Here is a 22,468-nt window from a genome sequence, read left to right on the forward strand (position 1 = left end):
CATGCATGTTTATGCACCCCCAAAGAGGTTCAATGGAAATGTTTTGTTTTTTCTTGGAGGCATTTAGGCTGGAAAATTTGGCTCTGTGCCATCTTTCACTTTTCCCTGAAACTATAATGCTGGACAACAAAAGCAACAGCATAAAATTAAAAGCAAGACGAAAAAGCTTTATCTCAGGGAAAAAGAAGATGGAAACGTATTAAAGTTTTGAAGATAGAACTATTTTTAAAGAGCTGGTTTTTATAGAGCAGTTTCAACAGCTTTCATGTATTAATTTTTGTCATCTGTGCTCCCTCCTACTTTTGCACAAATGCAGTTGACTAAGATGTGGCAGTTTTACATAATTAGAAAGAAAGCAGGTGTATCAGTTCAGCAGTAAGTTTTCTTTAAGGGGTTTCTCTGTGTGATCCTTCTAACATCATGTGACATATATTGTACATTATGTTGTTGTGTTGGGTTTCTTTAAGCATCAGAACATTGTGTCAAAAACTTGTCACCACTTTGTCAGATAATTCTGAAAGCCCCAAACCAAAATATAACAAAATCCATTGTGAAGGCTATGAGATTGGGATTTAGTCCTTTTAAAACAGGTGTGCCTCTAAAACAGTGCATCAAGTTATAAACCCAGAAAAAAATACAGTCAGCATTGCTCTGAGTAGTTAATATGAAGCATATACCACAAACCCTATTGTTGGCCTATCTTTGCTCTTTGTAGCTGGATCAGAGATGAAAGCGTTTGTCAGTTAAATTCATTTTTGTTCTCTCCTTCCATGCCAAACTTTGAGAATTAGAAAGTCACCTTGTCTTTTTTTTTCACTGCAGTAATTCTTTCCAAATGTAAAATGCCATATTTTAAGTGTTCCTCTAAACTACTCTGACTTCTGTCAATCTGACTCTGAGCTTGGAAAAGCATCAGGCCATCAACATGTCAGTATGTTAAAAGCGTGGTAATTTTGGGTACTTAGGGTTTCCTTGGGAAACAATAGAAGTATTATTTTCTAGGGAAGCTAAAAGCCTGCAATGTATTTAAAGTTGTTCTACTTGAAAATTGATATGTTGAGACTCATACTGATGAATTTTAGAGTGCTGGGACTATTTTGCTGCCTTCCATCATGTGAAATAGACCTGGACTTGGGGAAATAAAGGGGAAATGACAGAAAAAGATGGTGAAGAGGAGATACTTATATAACAGCCCTAGTGTATGCACAGAATAGGGAGAATACAATCCATTTACTTCTCAGCTTTTGACTGAAAATGTAGATAATATTATTATTTCAGACCTTACCTTCAACTATTAATAAAAAGGGGGTTAAATCATCAGTTCTCTCTTGTAAATTGATTAAATAAAAGATTGACCCATGATGGTCTACATTTTGGCACAAGAAGGCAAGTATAACAAGAAAACTTCCAATTCCTACAATCTGTTATGTTAACATAGTAGCTCATAAGATCAACCATAAGATTTTCAGAACTGGTGTCATAACTGTACCTTGGGATTTTACCACACACCCCATCACCAGTTGGCACAGAAGCTGCTGTCTTTGGCTACTTTTCCTACTATCCAGCTTTGTGACATGGCCAACCATATTCAGTATTCTAACAGGAATGTAATTAGCACAATCTTAACACCTATTAAGTTTTCATATTACTATATTTCCATGCCTAGTAGGGCTCAGCTGTTTCATAGTTGGCCAGTTAAATCACATCACCAAAAGTGATGGAAGATGTATCAGGATGTTGCCTAACACTTTGGGCTTCAACTAGGGATGGGGACCGTGACTAAGGTGGATGCAACAACAGTACCATCAAACAAATATATAGTAAAAATAATAATAAATGTGACACAAACCATGGTTGAGCAAAAAAATAAGTCCCAGGTCTGAAAGGTTTGAGGACTACTGTCCTAGTAAACGTTACATGCAGACTGGGCTGACATCAGTATGAGGCACAATTGCTTGCTGCCTCTCCTACTGGTCAAGCCTACATGATATTTGGGTGTATTAAAAGGGTTTTCATGCTTTTACTTACATATATCCTATATTTAGTTCCTCTGTAAAGACACTTAAGTAGCTTCCTGTCATTTAAAAATGTTCGCATGCATTTCTTTTAACTCTTTCCATCTGCATCTGAAGCAGGGGTGTTTCATTTCTCTAGCCAGCACTGCTCTCCTATGCATTATAGTCCTTAGTTCTGTCCATAATATTTTCACTGCCCAATAGTTACACTGTTGCTGCAGGATTGAGGCTAACATTAACATGACATCAGCAGTAAGACAGAAATTCTAGCATGTCTTTAAAAAAATATGTCTACACATGTCAAGGATGTCATGGTACTGGTACACGATTTGTGCTAGATAGTAGTCATACAGCATTGAGGGGAAAACTGCAGGTTTCATTATACATGCAAGAAACCCCAAAGCAAATGACATAGTTTTAGAGTAACAACTTTGATATATGTGTATTTTTTAAAAAAACACAAAAAACACCCTGTATCATTAATTAGATATGTTAAGTTATTAATTGGATATATACTAGTTGGATATGTTAATATATGAATGCTTTCAGATTTATAATTCATTACAATCCAGAGATGACTTGGAACATGTTTAACTAGAAATGTTTGAGAGGTTATACAAACACTGAAACAATAAAGAATATCTCAGTCTGTGAAAAGTGGATAACTACATCTATATGGTTGGAAAGAACTTACTTTTGGCTGGCTGCCACCTTTGGCACTGGCACTACAATGACTGCAGTTGAATTTAGTTGAAGGTCAAGGTGAATGAGCCAATTAAAGAGTAAATTAAGATTTTTTGGCTCTGTCTTTCAGTTAGGATACAAAGAGGAAGTGCTAGCAAGACTGAAATGATGACCTTATTCATCGCATTGGTTTTTACCTATCCCCCCCCCTCTCTCTCTCTCTCTCTCTCACACACACACACACCAATCACTAAGGTTTTTAGTTTTCTAGTTTCATATGTTTGCCACCTAACATTTTATGCTATTTTATCTTTTACATTTCTGCTCCCTGAAGTCAATAATTTTATATCAGAAACTTGAAGTGCTCAAATATATTTTTTAAAATTGGCTTGCAATATCCTTAATATGCTATTTCTCTCCATTTTCACCACTGCTAAGATACAGAAGTGTTCACACATCATGGTAAGCCATGGTTAATGGTTTGCTATGGATGAGCAGATTGCCCCTGCTTTGCTTCTCTCCTAGAGTGAGCGGGGGGGGGGGGGATGACAGACCAAATCACAATATTTTGCTTAGCTGTGTGAGAATTGAACCAGCAATTGTGCTTTGTTTATCTCTAAACAAGCCGTGATCTGGAGCCAAGTTTTGTCATTTGCTTCCACTCGCAGTCTCCTTCACTCAAACAAACTACAATTTCCAGTTCATAATAATCCATGCTCTGCCGACATCCTGGATTGACTCCTGAAATGTGCTTTACATGATGTTGCCCTTGAATATGATATGGAAATTGCATCTAGTGCATAATGTGGTCGCCAGGGTGTTGGGGGGAACAGTGGGCTGGTCACATACAACTCTATTCTGAAACAGCTGCACTGGTTGCCAGGTCCAATTCAAGGTTCTTATGTTGACATCTAAAGCCATTGATGACCTAGGGTACAAATACATGAGAAACCGCCTTATCCTGTATTAGCCTACCCATACATTAAGATCAGTGATGGAGGCTGTCCGGGTGGTCCCTCAGTTAAATGAGCTATGTTGTATGGGAACTTTTTCGATAGTAGCTCCACTTCTGTGGAATGACCTCACTGAGTAGTGTTTTGCCCCTGCTTTATATTCATATAAAAACTCACATTTTGTCAGGCTTTTAGGGGCTGCTTAAGTTCTTTTTATAAGTTTTGATGCTAATTGTGACATTTATGTATTGATTGGAATTGTTTTAATGTTTTGGTTTATTGTGTATTATGCTTTGTATTACTTTGTTCTGATGTAAGCTGTCCTATGACTGTTTTGGTGAAGAACAATATAGAAATATATTTTAAAAACAAATAAATCAGTCACATGTCTGAGGGAGAACATGTGTTTGGTTTCAACAAAGGCTTTTAAAAGACTTGTGACTTCTGTTGCTATGATTTGTAATCCGGAAATCAGCAGCTGGTTAGTTTGAGTGGTTGCAGTGTTGTGTGACTTCTTCTTTTGCTATACTGTACAGAAATTGCAACTAAGATTTCCTCCTATAGGCCTACCTGGTCTTTTCTGTACTGGAAAACAGTAAGTGCATGATTAAGACTGCAATCCTATGCATTCTCACTTGGAGATAAGCTCCACCGAAGTCAGAGGGACTCTTCCCTCCAAAAAAATAAGCCTAGAATTGGGCTGTGCAAGTGAAAAACATTAACATATGGGCATGAATGTTGCAAATCATTATGATGTGACCAAAGGGGCTTGGAATATTAAAGAAGTATTTTTAAAGCCCTTTGTGAAAGCACCTGCAAGTTTTAAGGAATGCCCTGAGCAACTAGTCCCCAGAGCCTATCCAGAATTCCATCCCAATGTCTTTGTACCACACATATTAATTTTAGCGTACAGGAAGCCTTTACTTCTAGCTATCGTCATTTTGCTGTTATGCCTTCTTCAGATCCATTAGAGTGAATTCCTCCCCCGTGGCCTCTTCTGCATTACTTTGGGACATGGCTGTAAATTTGTTGCAAACTTTATTCACAGGGGGTTATTGTCTTAGTAAGTACTTCATAATACCTCTCATTCTGATTACACTTCTGATGCAACTGTGGCTTTTTTCTTGCTTAGATTACACTAGATGTCTTTTTACAGCCAAAGTTAATGAAAACTTTCACTACAGTCAGGGGAAGCCTCTGTTTTCCTTCTGTACTGGTTTTTTTGCAAGTTGATTTAATAAAACAGTGGGAAATATATGTAGGTTGGGTTTCAATCTTACTTCAGTGCACTAGGGAATTTATTCAGGATTTGGAGGAACTCTTCCTTTGCAAACACTTCTTTATCCAAGACTTCAAATCCCTACTTCACAAAAGGGCAGAACCAAATTGCTAGAACTGATAGCAAATGCAGCACTAGTGAATGAGCAAGATTCCATAGATTATTAGTTTAATCTTGTATTGAGACTTTTTTTGTGGAAAGCAACAAATGCATTCAATTAATAATAATAATTTGTGGGTTTTTAAAACTAAGAATATACTTAAATTATGGTACAGTTGGTGTTCTGAAGTGATGTGACACACTCTGGTTTCCAGGGAATACTATTCTCTATAGGTGGCATAAAAGTTTTACAATTGGTTTCAGGACTGTAAGCTTCTTTCTAGCTCCCTCCTGGGCCATTTTAGGGATCATCTCTTCAAAGGATGTTTTTGCCTGCATTGCCTGGCCCTTTGATAAGATTTGTCTGCATCATATCATAGCCTTGCATACTGATACTAGGCCATTACTCGGCAGGAAGAGTGAGCTTGAAGTCCACTCCTACCAGAAATATCAGTGTTAAATAACTTGTGTGACAATTCACTCTGAAAGGTCAGTGTTCAATAGCCCTCGAAATTTCTCATTTCTTTCCCAAGGGGGGTTGCACAGTGGGCTGCAGAATAGAGCATACTGCAGGACACTAGTGTTTGACTTGATGATTAATTTGCAATTGGCTGCAATGAATCCAGTGTTGTGTGTGATTTGACTGTGTAAGTATTGTTAATGTACTTGGTTTGTTGTGCATGGCCCCCTGTGTTTGAGTTCCAAATTCCCAGACCCAGACTTCTGAAACACAGGTTTTTAAAAGTTCCTGCTCTTTGAAAGAAGGATTATTGGGCTCTTAACTAACTCACAATTTGCTCCCTAAATAGGAAGTGCAGTCCTTTCTCTGGTTTAGCGTGTTGAATTTTTGAATAGACTAAGGCTTTCTTTTTCATTATTACAGGTTATATTTTGGTACATTAAAACTGAGAGCTTAGGCAGATATGATATAGAAGATACACAATTGGATCGTCTGACACTTTAAAGTGGTTTTGTGGGCTCCAATTTTATTTGAAGAACGGCATTTGGAAAGTTTAAAAAAAAACCCAAAAACTTTCCATGTGTATTTCCCCAATCTACATCACTCCTTCTTCTCATGACTGGAACAACAGAGTTACCCAGTGTCTTTCTCCCACCCCAAGTGTCTATAATAGCAGCTTCATAATCAGATAAAATGGATCCTGTCAAAATCAAAATTCACCCACAGCTGCTTTGAAGAGGTAAAAACATGTTACGAGATCCCACCACAGGACTGTGGCATTACATTAAAATAGGTTCACATTAAAATTGATTGTGAACACCCAGTTTTGCATAATAAGGGAAATTCCAGGGAGATTGAAATCTCGTTACTCATTCCCAGTTGGAAAAATATTTCCTTTTTCCTGACAAAAGACTTGCATTTCATTGCCACTAGCAGAAGAAGAATGAGGAAGAACACAATCCAGATCCCAGGTGCTGCCCAGAGGAGCTTAACAGAATAACAGGGCCACCACTCCATCCACAGCCTTACTGGCGCACAAGCTGGAGTGAAAGGTGGGGCAGGTAGATCACAGCAATTGAACACAAACTGGGCCTCATGTTGTCATGTGATGGTGGTGGAGCCAGCTGTATTGGATCCTGAGTTGGCTTAGCCCCTTCCACCCTTGGGAAGCTACATTTTTGAGTTTTCCATTGGCTGCGGGAAACCTGCCAGTAGCACTTTACCCCATTCTCATGTTTAGGAGGCAGAAGAGGAGGCATCTCAGTGCTGGCGGAGTGATGCTGATGGAGACTAGCAAGGCTGGGTGGAGGGACACCTCTGTCCAATCTAACCTGGACTCCCTGTCCCCCACACCTGACACTAAGGGAGGGTTAACTCACACCTTTTATTTTGCAGTGTTAAGGTGTCTAGGAAATTTGTTTGGATTGTCATTATCATCATTCCCATATTCCTCTGGACATCTGTATACATGTGTATACAGGACATCTGTGTACATCTGTATACATCTGTGTACATCTGTATACATGTGTATACAGGACATCTGTGTACATGTGTTTGTGTCTATGTGTAACAAAGGATTTTAAGCCTTATCTCTCTCTACTTAATTCACTCTGCATCCATAATACTTCTTTATGCTTCTGAAGACATTTTTTCTTAGAACCTTCAAGACTCGGCTTGCATGATGTGTGTCAGGCACATTAGAATTACAAAAGTCAAGGCATTGTGGAGCTATTCTGTCCGTATATTATAGCATTTAAAATTTACCTGAGAGGTTAGTGTATACTATCTTCAAAGCATAAACAAAGTGCAAATGAGAAATTCGCCAGCAACAATGAGAGTGTTTCCCATTTTAGCTGTTGGTTTAACTATATTTTTCTAAGCAGAATGTGTTCTATTTTAAGTTGCATTTTAAAAGTCAGAGCATGTATAGCATTAAATTTCTTCAGAATAAATCACATTCTTTAAGTTTTACGGTATTATTTTGCTGCATATGGATTAAAGCAACAATTAAGATACCGTCTCAGTAATACAATAAATGCCCCCCAAACCTGAAGAAGGATACACAAAAGAGCAGGAAGGTAAGTGAGAAAATGATGAGAAAGCAAACAAAGTGTAAAAAGTAGGTATGAAATAAAGAGTGTGAAAATAATAATTAGAAAGGGTAATAAAAATGCTGCAATGTAGCATTGTGTGGTGGGATGTGGGAATGGAACTGACAGGAGATATAGAATTCTATCAAATTTTAGGCACAATTTTCTATGATGAAGTGAATAAATATCTCTTCAGTAAATTCTGCCTTTGCCTAAACAATAATGGTAGTAAAAACAACACCTGTTCACTCTAATTAACTTCACATCCTGATTATTCAGAATTAATTTCTATAGGGGGTCCCCCCCCCCATTCATTTTATTGCATTGTTGCTGAATCTAAGCTGATTTTGGTGACGTAAATATATTGGAAAGTGAAAACATTACTAAATGTAATTGAATCTACAGGGATAGGAATATTCATTTATAGTAGAGTGCTTGTAACGAAAGGGTCTGACATTTTGTTGCCTGAAGAAAAGGACAAGATCACCCCTTACAATTCTACATGCCAAAGCTAACTAGAATGGCAATTAAATATTTATATGAAACTGGGTATGGGACAGAGATCCTTTACCACACCTAAAGGCAGGAGGCTAACTTAGGTGTTGAAAGGCAAGTTACATGCCATACAGCTCCCCAACACCATACAACAAACCCCTCAGTATCTGTTGCTTGATGTGGCAGCCTCACTCTGCCTAACAATAGTTCTGGGCCTCACACTCCCACTTGGACAATGGTAATATGACGATTCATCTTCCAGACCCTCCGTCACAGAGAGAGAGGGAGCATTAGCCTGCCCATGCTTCTGCACCTTTAAGAGGGAGCTTCAGCAAACATAGATTGCATGAGAAGCTACACTCAATGAAATTCCACCTTCTACACAACTATGGATTCTGTAAGTGCCCTGTCTTTTTCTCTCTCTGGCTGCCATAATTATTGTGGCTTTGGTCCCTGTTCTCTGCTGAATCCAACAGCTTATTAAAGGCCTGTCCAAGACAGTGTGTTGTCTGAGGCAGTGGATAAGATGATACCCCACTGTTCCATGTACAGAAGCAAACAAGTCTGGCAGTTTTATTTCAAAACTAGCAACAGGATAATGTCATCTGCTATAGCTGAAGGCAGCATGCTAGTTTTGAGGGTACAGGACAGACTACATGACACACACAACTCTTGTTTGTGGTTCGAGGACCCGATCCCCGCGTAGTGGAATGAAAACACAAGGACACGTGATATAAGGTTAATGGGCAAGAAAAGGCCACAACTTTATTGGTTACAGCAAGTGAAAAGGTATTGGCTTAGGCATTGGATTACGTCAGCTGACTCCACCCCCTCAGAGAGGGGTGAGTCTAAAACAGGGGGGTTTATTCACCAGTAGGTAGAGCCTGTTGATGCTAATCCAACTATAAGCTCTCCCCTGATGTCACCGAGGGTCGTGCCATGGCCTCCCGCCAAGCAGGCATCGGACAGAATACATGACCACCGGATTCCTTTAACGGAATACCCAAAATTGAAGGCGCAGGCGATGGCCACACCTAGCCCTTCGACACACCACAACACATTATTCCAATGCCTAACTGCCACCCGAGCCCAAAAGGCTCGCCGCCAATACCCTCACAGCTGTAACCAATCCCTGATGCTGCTGCTGCTGCTATTTAACCAAATGTCATTCCCTTGGTCTGAAAGATGAACCCCATCATTCCGGTACAAGGCCTGATCGCCAATCCAGATATGGTCGTGAGAAATGACTTGGCCATTCATAAAGCGCACCCAACGGGCTATTGCACGATTTAAGAGTTTCCTGGATTTTTCAGTGGCCATACAGTTCTGCGCACCATGCCAAACAATTCTCTTCAGGAAGGAGGACCAGAACACCGTTGTTCTGGGACACAAGACAGCAATCTCATCCAAATCTCTTTTTCTGTTCCAAGACAAGTCCGCACTTCTTCTGTTAACAAGGTCATTTTCCCCTAATTGAAGGATAAGGATGTCGGGAGGGCCAAACATGGCGACTTTCTCCCTCAGCAGTGGCACAAGCTCTTCCCAACGCATGCCTCGTCTCGAAAACCAGGAAACTCACTCCAGGTGGCAACCCAAGAGTAGGGGTGAGGCCGCAGCTAGCTGACATGGGCCCAATGGACTATACTGTGGCCGCAAATCCAAACACTTTTTCTGAGAACGGCTGAGAATAAAGGAAAGAGAAAGCCGGGTAAGTAGAGGTAATGCAGCGGAGCGCATACTAGCGAATGTAACCTTTATAAGCATCGGATTTCCACCAGCCAATTTCTTTAATCCTATCCGCCGGCAGACCCAAGCTGTTGTGGTGGCGCCAATCCTGAATGAGTGTGCAGCATAATCCTGGGAAGATAAACCACAGGCATCAATAGCTTTGTGGAGTACCCTTGTGAATTGGTGTCTCAACAAAGGTGACCCATCCTCATGAACCAGGAGCGGGCCAGGACCGGGCAGTCTGAGGTAAAGGTACCATCTAGTGTCCTTGACCGGGCATGGGCCCCGCTGCGCTGAAGCTGTAAGTTTTACGAGGGAACCCCTACCTGCCTGATCCGTTTTGGATTGATGTATCCGCACCGTCGTGCCAGCTTCAGACAACTGCACGCTCTCCGTGAGGAGGTCGTGCGTTGACCCAGTTGCGTTAACCTCGGCTACTACTTCACCGACCCTCAAGGCGCCAAAAAAGGCGATCACATATGCAGCGGAAAAAAGGCAGGCCTCAAACTTGGTCCAGCAGATCGACCTAAGCTTTGTGCATATCTGAGAGAGCAGCCCGTAAGAAATTGGCTTAGCATATGCTGCGGAAAAGAGGCGGGCCTCAAACTTGGTCCAACAGATCGACTTAAGCTTTATGCGTATTTGAGAGAGCAGCCTGTAAGAAATTGGCTTATGGCCCTTGGCTCTAGGGGGTTGCAGCTTACCCCAACCTTCAATAGCTCTGCGGATCAGGAAGTCACTGCACGGGTCGGAGGAAAACATGGCTTTACAAATGAAGCTGATGGCGGCTACGTGTATCTTTAAAGTTTTGGGGGCTCGGCCTAAAGGAGGCTATAACGTATGCCGCAGAGAACACCCGGGCCTCAAACTTGGACCAGCAAATTGACCTAAGTTTCATACGGATTTGGGACAGCAGCACAGCACGAATCGGTGGAAAAACCTGGGTCTACTAAAGAATGGTAGCGGCTATGTGTATCCTCAAAGTTTTCGAGGCTCAACCTAGGCCATGAAGGTGTGTTAAGTATTGCAGAACGTTTTCTGTGGAGGGTGTAACATTAGTGGAAAGGGAGGATACTTTGGACCTGAACCCCATGAAATCACACCAGACCTTCTTATATGATCTAAGCGCAGAGGGTGCGACAGATGCTAATACTCCCTTAATCACTTCACGTCTCCAAGGTTCCACAGGTGCTCCGGAACGGGTTCTGGCAGTGGCTGAGCCCTGGGAGCTAATGCTCGGAAGCGAGGCACCGGAGGCGCCAGCCAGGTGAGTGGGAGGCAGGGGGCTAATGCCCCCTGCTTGAGGTGGAGTCCGGCTCCCGACCACAACCACTCCCCTCTCTTGCAGGAGGAGAGTCTCTTTCCACAGAAGGGTGCAGTCAAGGAATTGCCATCAACCCCCACCCCCACCCCGAATCTTCTGCCAGTTGAGGCAGTCACCTAATTCTGCCTAATGGGGAATCTGAAGCCTGGGCGGCAAATGTGGCCTACCATGCCTCTCTGTTTGGTCCTCGGGATTTTCTCAAGACTGTACAATTCACTTGCCCTGCTCCTCCTTCTTGTTGAGTAGTTTTATCTGGGTAGAATGTTTTCTTGTACTATGATAATTCATCTTTGCTAAGATCTCTGTTTTCCAGTAGGCCTTTTCTAAGAAACTTACAAGAAGTAGAAACTTCTTGACTTACTATTCTCCCCCCCCCCCAGCAGAATATGGTGAGATAGGTTTCCATTTGCCTGCTGGGTAAACATACTCTATTTACTTGATATTTATTTGCTTTGCTCAAGTTGATTTGGATTAGAAGAGACTTTCTGAAAGGTCAATTGGCCCGTTGCTAATATAGGTACTGCACTTGAGCACTAATGTGTTCTGTTGTAGGAAGTAGTTAGGTGCTGGCGTGGACATAAGCTAAAACATTATGCTTTAAATATAACTTGAAGTGGAAACATATTGTTTATAACCTTGAAGGAAACTACAGCAAAGCGGGTTTTTGAAATGTTTGGTCTTTATGTTTACTACAAGAGGAGAAGAAAAAAGATGCTCCTCACAAATGTTATATGTCAAGTAAACTATTTGGTCTTGAGTATGTGCACTTCAAGATATTTCTATGGAAACTAAAAGCCTCCAGTATCTTTTATGAAATGCTACATTTCTTAATGTTCTGACTTTCTCTATATCAGTTGTGCTCTTCTGTTTCCCCTAATTCAAAGTTTATTATTTTTTGTTTATTCATTTTATTATTTTAGCTAACCTCACTCAAAAACATGCTACAATTTTTTTAAAAATAAGAACTTTTACACTCAGTTTTGGAATAAATTGCAGGCCACACAGTCCAGCCAAAATTAGTCACAATGAGTCCCACAGAAATCAATCAGACTTAACATAGGTAAAGGGACCCCTGACAGTTAAGTCCAGTCGCGAACGACTCTGGGGGTATGGCGCCCATCTCACTCTACAGGCTGAGGGAGCCGGCGTTTGTCCGCTCCACAGACAGTTTTTCTGGATCATGTGGCCAGCATGACTAAGCCGCTTCTGGTGCAACGGAACACTGACACCTGAGCAGCGCACGGAAACGCCATTTACCTTCCCGCCAGAGTGGTACCTACTTGCACTTTTTTTGGTGTGCTTTCGAACTGCTAGGTTGGCAGGAGCTGGGACCGAGCAACGGAAGCTCACCCCGTTGTGGGGGTTCGAAATCACCAACCTTTTGATCAGTAAGCCCAAGGCTTAGTGGTTTAGACCACAGTGCTACCTGCGTCCCTTAGACATAACATACTATAGTTGTGGCTAAAGCCTATTCTATCATTTTCAACCTAATTCCCCCCAAATTGTTCATATACATATTTGTATACATTTATAAAATATAACTCTCTCCTCTCTCACAACATACTCCAAGTTGCGCACCCCTAAGAAAATGGAAACACATCTAGACAGAATTTTAGTTTAAAGGTTAATGGGCAAAATTTAGGCCACAACTTTATTGATTACAGCAATGTGAGTGGTATTGGCTTAGGCATTGGTAATAACTATATCTGACTCCTACCTGCCTTGCAGGAAGTCTGGAAGGGTAAGCCACCAAAAGAGGGAGCTCCGTCAATGGCGACCAACTGAAGCTCACCCTGGGGTTCCTGCTGGGTCCTGGCATGGCCCTAGCCTCCCAAGCAGACTTCGGACGAAATCCAAACCCACGGATTCCTTTACCTGAATACCCTTGTACCTGGAGGGGCAGGTGATGGCCACACCTCCCCCCCCAACTCACTAAGCCAATGCCTAACCACCAAACCTTACAAAGTTGTGATAATTGCTAAGAGGTAGGCGAAAACCAAAAGGCCCATGTCAATCTGCCAAATGGGAAAAATTCCTACCTGGCCCCTATTCTAAAAAAGGTGACCAACCAAAGTCAAGAGCAAGGCCAAAGCAAACCTAAAACACTAGGGCGCGTGGGTGGGTGTTCAGCGGCGTGAAGCAAGGTAAACTCCCCAGCTACGCACCACTACCTTTTAAAGGCCCCACTCGATCTCACCACCACTCCTGATTGGCCAATAAGCCAACGCGCGGTCATTGGGCCATTGCATGGCTCAGGTTCATCCCCTACCCCTCCCATGGATGGGGGGGGTGACGCCTATGGCCCATGCGCAACATGGACCCTCATTTAGGAGGATCCAATTTATAGATAGTCACTAAAGAAAGGCAACGGTGTATATAAGGTTTTATCCTTGTTCCCTGATGTTCCAACAAATGTCATTCTGCAGTTGAGTCTCTTGGCCTAGAACTGACTTTTGAAGCAGCTAAATGTTAGTCCCACATCGACCAGGACTTCCTTACTGTGTTGCTGCTGTTGATGTGTCTCTCAGAGCCCTTAATATTGTAGTACAATAGCATATAATAACAGTGGGTAATTCCCTGAAAATGTCAACCTACAGACTCTTTACACATGAATAAAACAATCAGAAGTGTGACATGCAAGATGATTCAGATGTTCTCTATTCCCTCCCCCATAAAGTTCTCCAAGAAAAAAAGGAATAAGTTAATTGTGCTTTATTGTATTGATCGTTTGCTTTCTCATCTGGTGAACTAACAAGAAATGTTTTTTTATTTCATAAATTACAACAAACAACACAAACATAGTAAATAAAGACCCTATGGGAAATGTGATTATGTTGAAATAAAGGGCAAACACAGAAACAGTCACTGACGTACTGGTACCAGTTGACAATTTTGTTAATGTTGCGTTTGAGACTGGGAAATTGAAAAGAAAATTTGCTAACCAGGTGATAACAAATTATATGATGTTCATTAGTATGAAATCCTCTTTTAAAAATGGGACTTCTATGATATGATATGATATGATATGATATGATATGATATGATATGATATGATATGATAAGAAAAGCAATGACAAAGCTAGACAGAATCTTAAAAAGCAGAGACATCACCTTGCCAACAAAGGTCCGTATAGTTAAAGCTATGGTTTTCCCAGTAGTGATGTATGGAAGTGAGAGCTGGACCATAAAGAATTGATCGCCGAAGAATTGATGCTTTTGAATTATGGTGCTCTTGGGAGTCTCATGGACTGAAAGAAGATCAAACCTATCCATTCTTAAGGAAATCAGCCCTGAGTGCTCACTGGAAGTACAGATTGTGAAGCTGAGGCTCCAATACTTTGGCCACCTCATGAGAAGAGAGAAGACTCCCTGGGAAAGATGGAGGGCACAAGGAGAAGGGGACAACAGAGGACGAGATGGTTGGACAGTGTTCTTGAAGCTACCAGCATGAGTTTGACCAAACTGTGGGAGGCAGTGGAAGACTGCCTGGCGTGCTCAGGTCCATGGGGTCACGACGAGTCAGACACGACTAAACAACAAAATGACATGATAAATGCAGTGATAAACATTGGGTTGAAAAGAAATAAATATCAGGGTGTTGCCATAGCTCTGTGTAAATTCCTGTGGGCACTACAACTTCCCATGTGGACTTGGTGCTGACCACATGTACAAATGGAGGCATTTATTCGCTAAAACAAAATATTATGTCAAGAAGTTTACAAATGCTACATTGGTCACTATTCAACTGCCCTAGTGCACATTTGGGACTATGCAGGGGTGGGTTGAGTAAACATCAAATATAATTAGAAGATGAAAATGATCCATTTTACCATGCAGAACCTGTACCTCTCCAGATTTGTTGATCTACAGCTCAGACCGCTCCTGGTGATTGACCATGCTGGCTGGGGTTGATAGAAGTTTAAGTCCTGCGACATCTGGAGGGCCAAGAGATACCACTGATATAAAGGCATAATTGTAATGTGAGTGCACAAAAGAGGAAGAAAACAGAAAAAGGATCTTAAAAGAGTTATAAAACCGCAACCTTTAAGAATGTTCAAGGCAACAATTATGTACTGTTGCACTCAGTTTCTTTGTATAGTAACCATTATTACATGATTAAAGGAATCAGGACAAAGCCATTTCCAACAGTGTTCAGAATGCTATAAAGGCAGACGGCCCTTTGTGGACCTGCCTGTTGTAAATATTCAGAGGCTTGAAGATTATTCTTACTCTAACATGAGTATATAGTAGCTTCAATTTTTGAGCCTAATCTTATCTTGTTAACTCTTGATTTTAAAATATGGTATACGTAATCCATTTCTTTACAAACCTAAATGGTATTTAAAAGTCACTAGAGTTCTCTGGTGTGGATCAGATATTTAGGTTTAGAATATTTGGGTTCTTGATAGTTTTAAATCTCAGGAATTTATCGGAAAAATCCTAAAATAAATATTGGCAAAGCAGCATTTTAAAAGCTAATTCTTTAATACTAACCAGACAGCTTGGATGAGGAATAAGCTTCAATAAATGGGAAACAGGCTGCAAGGGCCTTCACTATGAAGAGTAGTGAGGATGTGGAAATAGAAATGGGTTTTTCATTACCTGAGGGATTATGCTCAGACAAGAAATGCCGAATATGCTGAGGACCACAGCTGCACTTTGTCTGCTGTTGTATTAACAGATAATAGTGAAACAATGAAGCTGTGCAAGAAACAGCTATTAGTTCTCAGAAATACAGAAACAGTTACTTTCCTTCCCTTTAGCTTGAATTGCCCTGTTTACACCATGGTGTATGTCCAGTGTCTAACATTTTATAAAAAACAGATTTGTAAATTAATGTGCATTCTGCTTGTGTGCACTTAAAAGGCTCACAGAAAGCAGGTGATGGTTTCACACATTTCTGTTTTTTCTCACTCCTTTGTTACAATTGCTTCTGGGGCTTTAGTCACCACTGAAGTTAAGCTGACTCCCAGGTTTACTCTTATTCCATTTATTGAAAACATGAAGAGCTGTCTTCACAACATCATAATTGCTAACACTCATAGTCTAATAATAATAATAATAATAATAATAATAATAATAATAATAATAATAATAATTTATTATTTGTACCCCGCCCATCTGGCTGGGTTTCCCCAGCCACTCAGGCGGCTTCCAACAAAGATGAAAAATACACTAAATGTATGATCCCCATCTTCTTTTTAATACGGGCCTGTTGAGTTCAAAAACTGAGGCGAAATCTTGACTGTGGGGTGCTGTTGTTTTTTGGCCATGTACTATTTAATCTCCTTTCTATTCCTTGTACGCCACTGCATATTTGTTCTGCCTTTGTCTTCATATATACATAGTTTGCTATTTTCTTCGTTCTGTGCAAGATTTCAAGATTGAATTCCACTTGACCTTTTACACTTACATTTGACAATTTCTGATTAGAGACATTCTTAGTAATGGACTACTTTCTCTTACCATATAGGCTTTCTGGGTTTTCTCCTGGTTTAGTTGCCATACTATCATATCTACACGTGATGTTAGCTTTGTTGCTTCCATTCATGTCTTTTTTTGTAAACTGGGTATGCAGTGATGTTTAAACCACCACCCTCTGGAAATAATTTTCCTTCCTCTGCTGCTGTTAGAATAGAGTTCTTCACTGTATTTAAACCTAGCCTCAGTACCCTACCCCCCCCCCAACCTGGTTAACTCCTAACCAGTTGGCACTGAGGGCTGCACCTGCCAAGTTTTCTATTTGGTCCTCATGCTCTAGAGACACTCAATCTTCAAACCAGACCCCTTCAAAGTCTTCATCTGGGCACAGCAACTTCTGCTATTTCGGGCACTGCAAAGTGGTGCTGACCCTTGGCTGCTAAGTTCCCTCAATGTCTCACTCTTGTGATCATTTCATTCCTTCACAGACTTTCCACTACAACCTGTGATTCCAATTCTTGGCTCCTTTCAGGCTTCCCTAGCCTCTGCAAGCCACAGTCTCCTTTTCCTGGCCTTTCGCTCCCACTTCCAGATTCTGCTGCTGCTTCACATGATGACCTGACCGCAAGGACAGTCTCCAAAGGCTGAATGACTTGACCAGCCTTTTATGCTCAATCAAATTCTCCTTCCAGCTAATATTTTTAAATTTGAGTGGAACTCTCCCCTTGCATCAGGCCACAAATCTGGTCTAATGGGGTGAGGCAGAATGTCCAATGATCTGTCTGGTTATAAATTCACCAGGTTTCTGTTGGTATTTTAGTTTTGTTTTTTTTGTAATTTGGCTAAAGAACTGGGTGCCTAGATCCAGGTTTGAGGCAAGTACTCTTTGGTGAGATTTAAAATCACAAAACATGTGGCAAAGTAGAGTGTGGAAGTAGAGGCTGTTAGACCTTTAAAATATCTCCTCCTTAGTTCCAGAGTTTCCCATTTCCCCTTAAGTGTAGAAAGAGACCGCATGTTTGAAGAGTTTGTAAGAAAAACCATTTTTAACTTACCAAAGATAAGATTAATGTGCTTTTCCATAGAGTAGCAAGAAAAGACAGGCAGTACAGCTTAGTTTCAAAATTAATAAGTGTTTCTAAATTATTTGTATAGAAATACAAATAAAGCCACACAGTCTATGCTTGGAGCAACCAGTCCAGACATCCTTACTGGTTGGTTGCATGGTGGAAAAGAGAGAGAGAACAAAGGCTTTGATATAACCCTTCCTCCCAAGCTTAGGGTGTGTCACCTAGCTAAACCTTGCAAGATAGCTTAGTCTATGGTCTCAACCCCTCCATGCATTAGACTTAAGCCTATTTTGTTATATTAGGATGAATTGTCCCACAATTTCAGTCTGCTATATATAGGACCTTTCTCTCAAAGCAGTTCTTGTTTTGACAGAACGTTAACTCACAGTTCAACTGCTCCAATCACCTGCAGTACTATTGAATATACATTATATTTCTTACAGCTCCTAGCAGCAAGTGAATATAATGTATACAGAATTAATTCCTATAAATACTACTTTAAAAACAAAATTTTACCTCATAAAATCTATTTAAAGAAGAAAAATCTCTCTGCAGCCCTGCACCTATTTAAAAAACATCATGTGATTTTTGAGCAATGTAATGAACATCATGTATAGTAAGTCTCAATTAACTAGTGGCTGAGAGGGCCATACCTACCCTGATACAAATCTCACCCTGAGTGTTGATGGAATATATTCAAATGAAATGTCCATTACTGTCAGGACAGGTGCTGGAAGCCAGTCAGTAATAACTCACACGTCAGTGAAGTTAATTCTTTATTCAAAGAAACAGACAGCTCCAGAGAGCAGGCCTAGTGAGCACAGCAACTCTTCCCAGTAGATCTTGCCCCAATGAAGCATCTGCAAGGACTGAAGATCCCCACCGTCCTACAGCTGCCTAAGCCTCCTCCACTCCCAGATCCTTACCAAGCAACCTGAGACTCTGTTGATGAGTCAGTCTCTGCTCTGCCCTCTTCATACCTTTTCTGATCCTGGGAGACCAGGGGGAAAGGAGCTGGTTTCAGCAGGAGGGGGAGACCCACTGACTTCTTCAGCAGCCTGACTGATCTCTGCCTCTTCCCCGCCCCCCGCTTATACCTCTGATTCTGGACTGCTCTCTGCCACAGACTCTTCTGGCTCACCAAAACCCTGTTACGTCTTCAGCTTCCGACACCACCCCCTCTCAGTCTGCTCCTTCTTCTCCCTCTGACCATGCATTGTCATCCCACCACCAATCCCCTGACTCTTGAACCGTCTTCCCCTGGGGTTCTCTTGGGGGTTCCCTAGCTGGTGCATCACTCCACTCCTCTGCATCCAGCCAGACAGCTAGGCTTAAGTCCTTGGCCCTGCCCCATCCCTACTCACACTTGTTTGGGCAAAGACCAGCATTCTGAGTGACCTTTGGCTGGTCACTGCTTCTCAATGGATTGCCCTCACAGGATTGTTGTCGGGATTAAATGAGGAGGGGGAGACCCATGTATGCTACCTTTAGCTCCTTGGAGAAAAAGATGGGCTATAAATGCAGTAAATAAAATAAAATAAAGTAAATAAAGCAGTCTCAGTCAGTTTCAATAAGGGCAGGAGAGGAGATTGCACCGGCTTAGGAACTTTTTCTCCAAAATGTTACAATACTAAAACAGATTAAAATGGACACCAGCATTTCTAAGCACCTGGATACGCTTGCCTAAACAAGAATATTTTTAGCTTGTACAGAAAATAATACAGTGAAGGCACCTGCTTGATATCAATAGGCAGGGAGTTCCAAAGTATACGTGGTGCCACACTAAAAGATTAAGTTCTTACCAATGTGGAATGGGTATTATGTGGCACTTCCACTAATAGTGCCAGTTCCACTAATTGAAGCAGTCAAGTGGGGCAGGACGTTTGTGGGATCGTCTTACTGCAGTGTTATGCCACTCTCTCTACAATAGCTTCCCTGCCTGTTGGTGGTACAGAAATAAGAACGGGACCGATTTCCTTCTTTGATGGGACTGTTCCACAGTAGCTTCTTTTCCAAACAAAATCTTCACTGAAATTAAAGACAACTGACAAGGATGACAAGTGCAGACCTTCTTAGCCCTATGGCTGGCTGAATGTTGGTTACTAATTATTAAAAAAACTTGTAGGGCGTTTCTCTCAAGGCCTGGTATGATAAAGTCTGGCAGTACTGGAAAATATGTCACAAAAGGTATGCTTCCTTAAGGGCAGCTTAAGAAAGACACTTTTAATATTGCATGGCAAGTATTTATTGATCATGTTGCAAATGAAAACACCTTTCATAGAGTCCCAGCATCATAACCTGGTTTGTGGAATTATTAGCTTGAAATGTATCTTCTTATCTGGATTTATTGTGTTGAGATTTTGAAACTGGTCCTTACAGTGACCCTGCAAAATAACAAAGTTATTTTAGTAAGTGAAATGCAGTTTTTATTTTTTTCTTCTTCAGGTGGTCCTTTTTATTGTGTTTCTCTTGAGTTGTTACATATAAAATAAAATTTGGTTTAAAAAATCACACATGCAGCAGAGATTACAAATTACTTCTGTGATTTAGTTTGACTTGTGCAGTATTAGGAAAGTCCCATGATTTTCTGTAACCCTCTGTTGCATGTCTGACCCACAGAACAAAATTTGCTGCTCATCTGGAGTGTGTCTCTGAAAATGTTTCATTTTGCTTTCTATTATTATTTAAAACATTATCCTCCCGCCTCCCTCATTAATTCCACTTAATAGTATAAATATGGTTTATTAAGAATACAAGCAGATCTTGGCCACAGTCACTTTGGCATGTTTGTCTAGGACTAAAAGTGGTTATGGTTGCGTTTACAGTATTATAAGCCCCCAAGAGTTTTAATTCTGTTTGCTTGACTGTGAGTTTTTACTGTTATTCTTTACATTAGGCAGCACAGGATTCAGGAGTTCTCATTTCCTACTTCCTACTAATCCCTAGATGTTGTTTTACTCTCCTTGTTGTGGCAAGAAAGGTTACATGCCATTCCCAGTGTGTGATGAGATTTATATGAATAGCTCTAGAGAAACTGTAGAAGGAATCTTTTGCCCTGCTGTGATCAACATGGGTAAGGGTGGTCAAAATCACTTGAAAATACCTATGTCGACAAGAGGGTGGATCCTGGAAATAATCTAACCGAAAGCACAAATAGTCAAGTTCTTCACGGCAAGCCTCATATTAATATATTGCTTTGCAGACCACTTATGCACTGAAAGCAATAAGCTTTTGATTGAATTTGCAGTGACCTGAAAGGCTACTTAACCCATACTAGCATAATGACATGTAAATATGTGTGTGTGTTTAAGCATCTTTTGCTGATTGATATTGAACTGAAAAAAGAAATTGAGCTGTACATGCCATATGATGCCGTTAAACAAATTATTGAATTTGCAGTTAATTGACTGAAGAGTACAGTTAATTAATACTGGGATATATTTTCTTGCTTTTTCTATTTTAGCTGTGTTTTGCAGTGAAATTTAAATGGCTGCTCTTAGTTTAATAATAATAATGTGTTAAAAGTAACACATTATTGAACTTGGATGAAATCAGTTCAATGGAAAATACTTTATTGATTACTTCTAATATAAAGAATGGGATTTACAATTAACCAATAAAAGATTCTTACTGCCTCCTCTGGTCTTTTCCGAGCTAAATAGTCACAGGAGTGTTAACCATGTGTTAACCCAGAGTCGCTGTGAAATCCTCACAATTCAGCAGTTCGAGAGTTTTACAATTTACTTATTTTTTATAAAAAAAATGTTTATAGGTTTTACATAATTTTATACATTTTGTCTTTAACCATTTCAAAATATTAAAATAAAAGGTTCTTTCAAACCTTCGGACCTCCTTCCTTCCCTCCATGGGTTCCATGTTCAAAGAAAAATATTATTTACCATTACGTATCTGTTATATATCCAAAGTTACCAAAGTTACCATATACTTATTTTACACATAAAGCCAAAACTTTAGAAATGAACAGCATGAAAAAGCTACCCACTAAAGTTTTATGTAGGCCTCTGAAAATTCTTAATATACTTCATTCTGTGGAAATGTCAAAAAATAATTGTTGGTGATCATATAAATTCTCATTTTGGCCAGCAAAGAAACTGGCATAAAATATTTTTTTAAGTGTAAATGCCGATTGCAACATTTGAAGTTTGCTTCCTTTGGGCTTGTTTTCTCTTTTTTGATCTGTTTATGGAGATTAGAAAACATGGAAGAACAGGCTGCTCTTAGCGTGGGATATATTTTTAAACTGATTAGTTAACTCTTAAATGAAAAGCTAGTTGGAGCCAGGGCTGTCCCTAGAGAAGGAGGCAGATATTGACAACTGCCCCAGGCTATGCACTTTGGGAGTCCTTGAATCTCGCATCAGTGACTACAGGTGGCAGTCTTCCTGCCTGGTCAGACCTGCCATCTTCTGCCCACTCACAAGACTTTCTCCCTTCTCCTTTCCTAGACCAAGAAAAAGGAAGGAAGTGGAGGTGGAAGACTCGGTACAAAATTGGAGGGGAGGAGTAGTCCATTGCTGTTAAAAGTTGCAGCAAAACATTCTATCTTGGCTGTATTCCTCACTCACCAGATTCCTTCAGGTTCTGTGCCTGATTCACCAGATTTCTCCAAGCTTTACCACCTCTTAAACCATTAGGTTGTGTTCAGCCTTTGCCTCTGTCCCTGTGTTGTTATTTAACTCAAAACGCTGCAGACCTATTTTACAATCAAATGTTGCAAATATAGAGAAAACAATTGCTTTGATGTCACAATGCAAAAGTGAGGGGGTGGAGAGACAATTATATTCTCTTAACATTATCCTTTTAAAGTCTTAGTAGCACAGAGAACCTCTG

General features: G+C 40.6%; 1 protein-coding gene and 1 long non-coding RNA gene across 20 annotated transcripts in view; one reads left to right on the forward strand and one right to left on the reverse strand.

Annotated features, from left to right (window-relative positions):
* Positions 1-22,468, forward strand: part of TENM2 (teneurin transmembrane protein 2) — a 750,319-nt gene that overhangs the window by 558,804 nt on the left and 169,047 nt on the right. The window lies entirely within an intron of this gene.
* On the reverse strand, positions 19,840-22,321 carry LOC309527823. Its single transcript, XR_014217381.1, has 2 exons — positions 22,204-22,321; positions 19,840-20,002 (listed from the first exon to the last, which is right to left on the reverse strand). It is a non-coding gene; the product is annotated as an uncharacterized lncRNA (long non-coding RNA).

Source organism: Podarcis vaucheri (genome assembly GCF_965113315.1).
Source record: "Podarcis vaucheri genome assembly, chromosome: 2".
In the NCBI taxonomy this organism is placed as follows: domain Eukaryota; kingdom Metazoa; phylum Chordata; class Lepidosauria; order Squamata; family Lacertidae; genus Podarcis; species Podarcis vaucheri.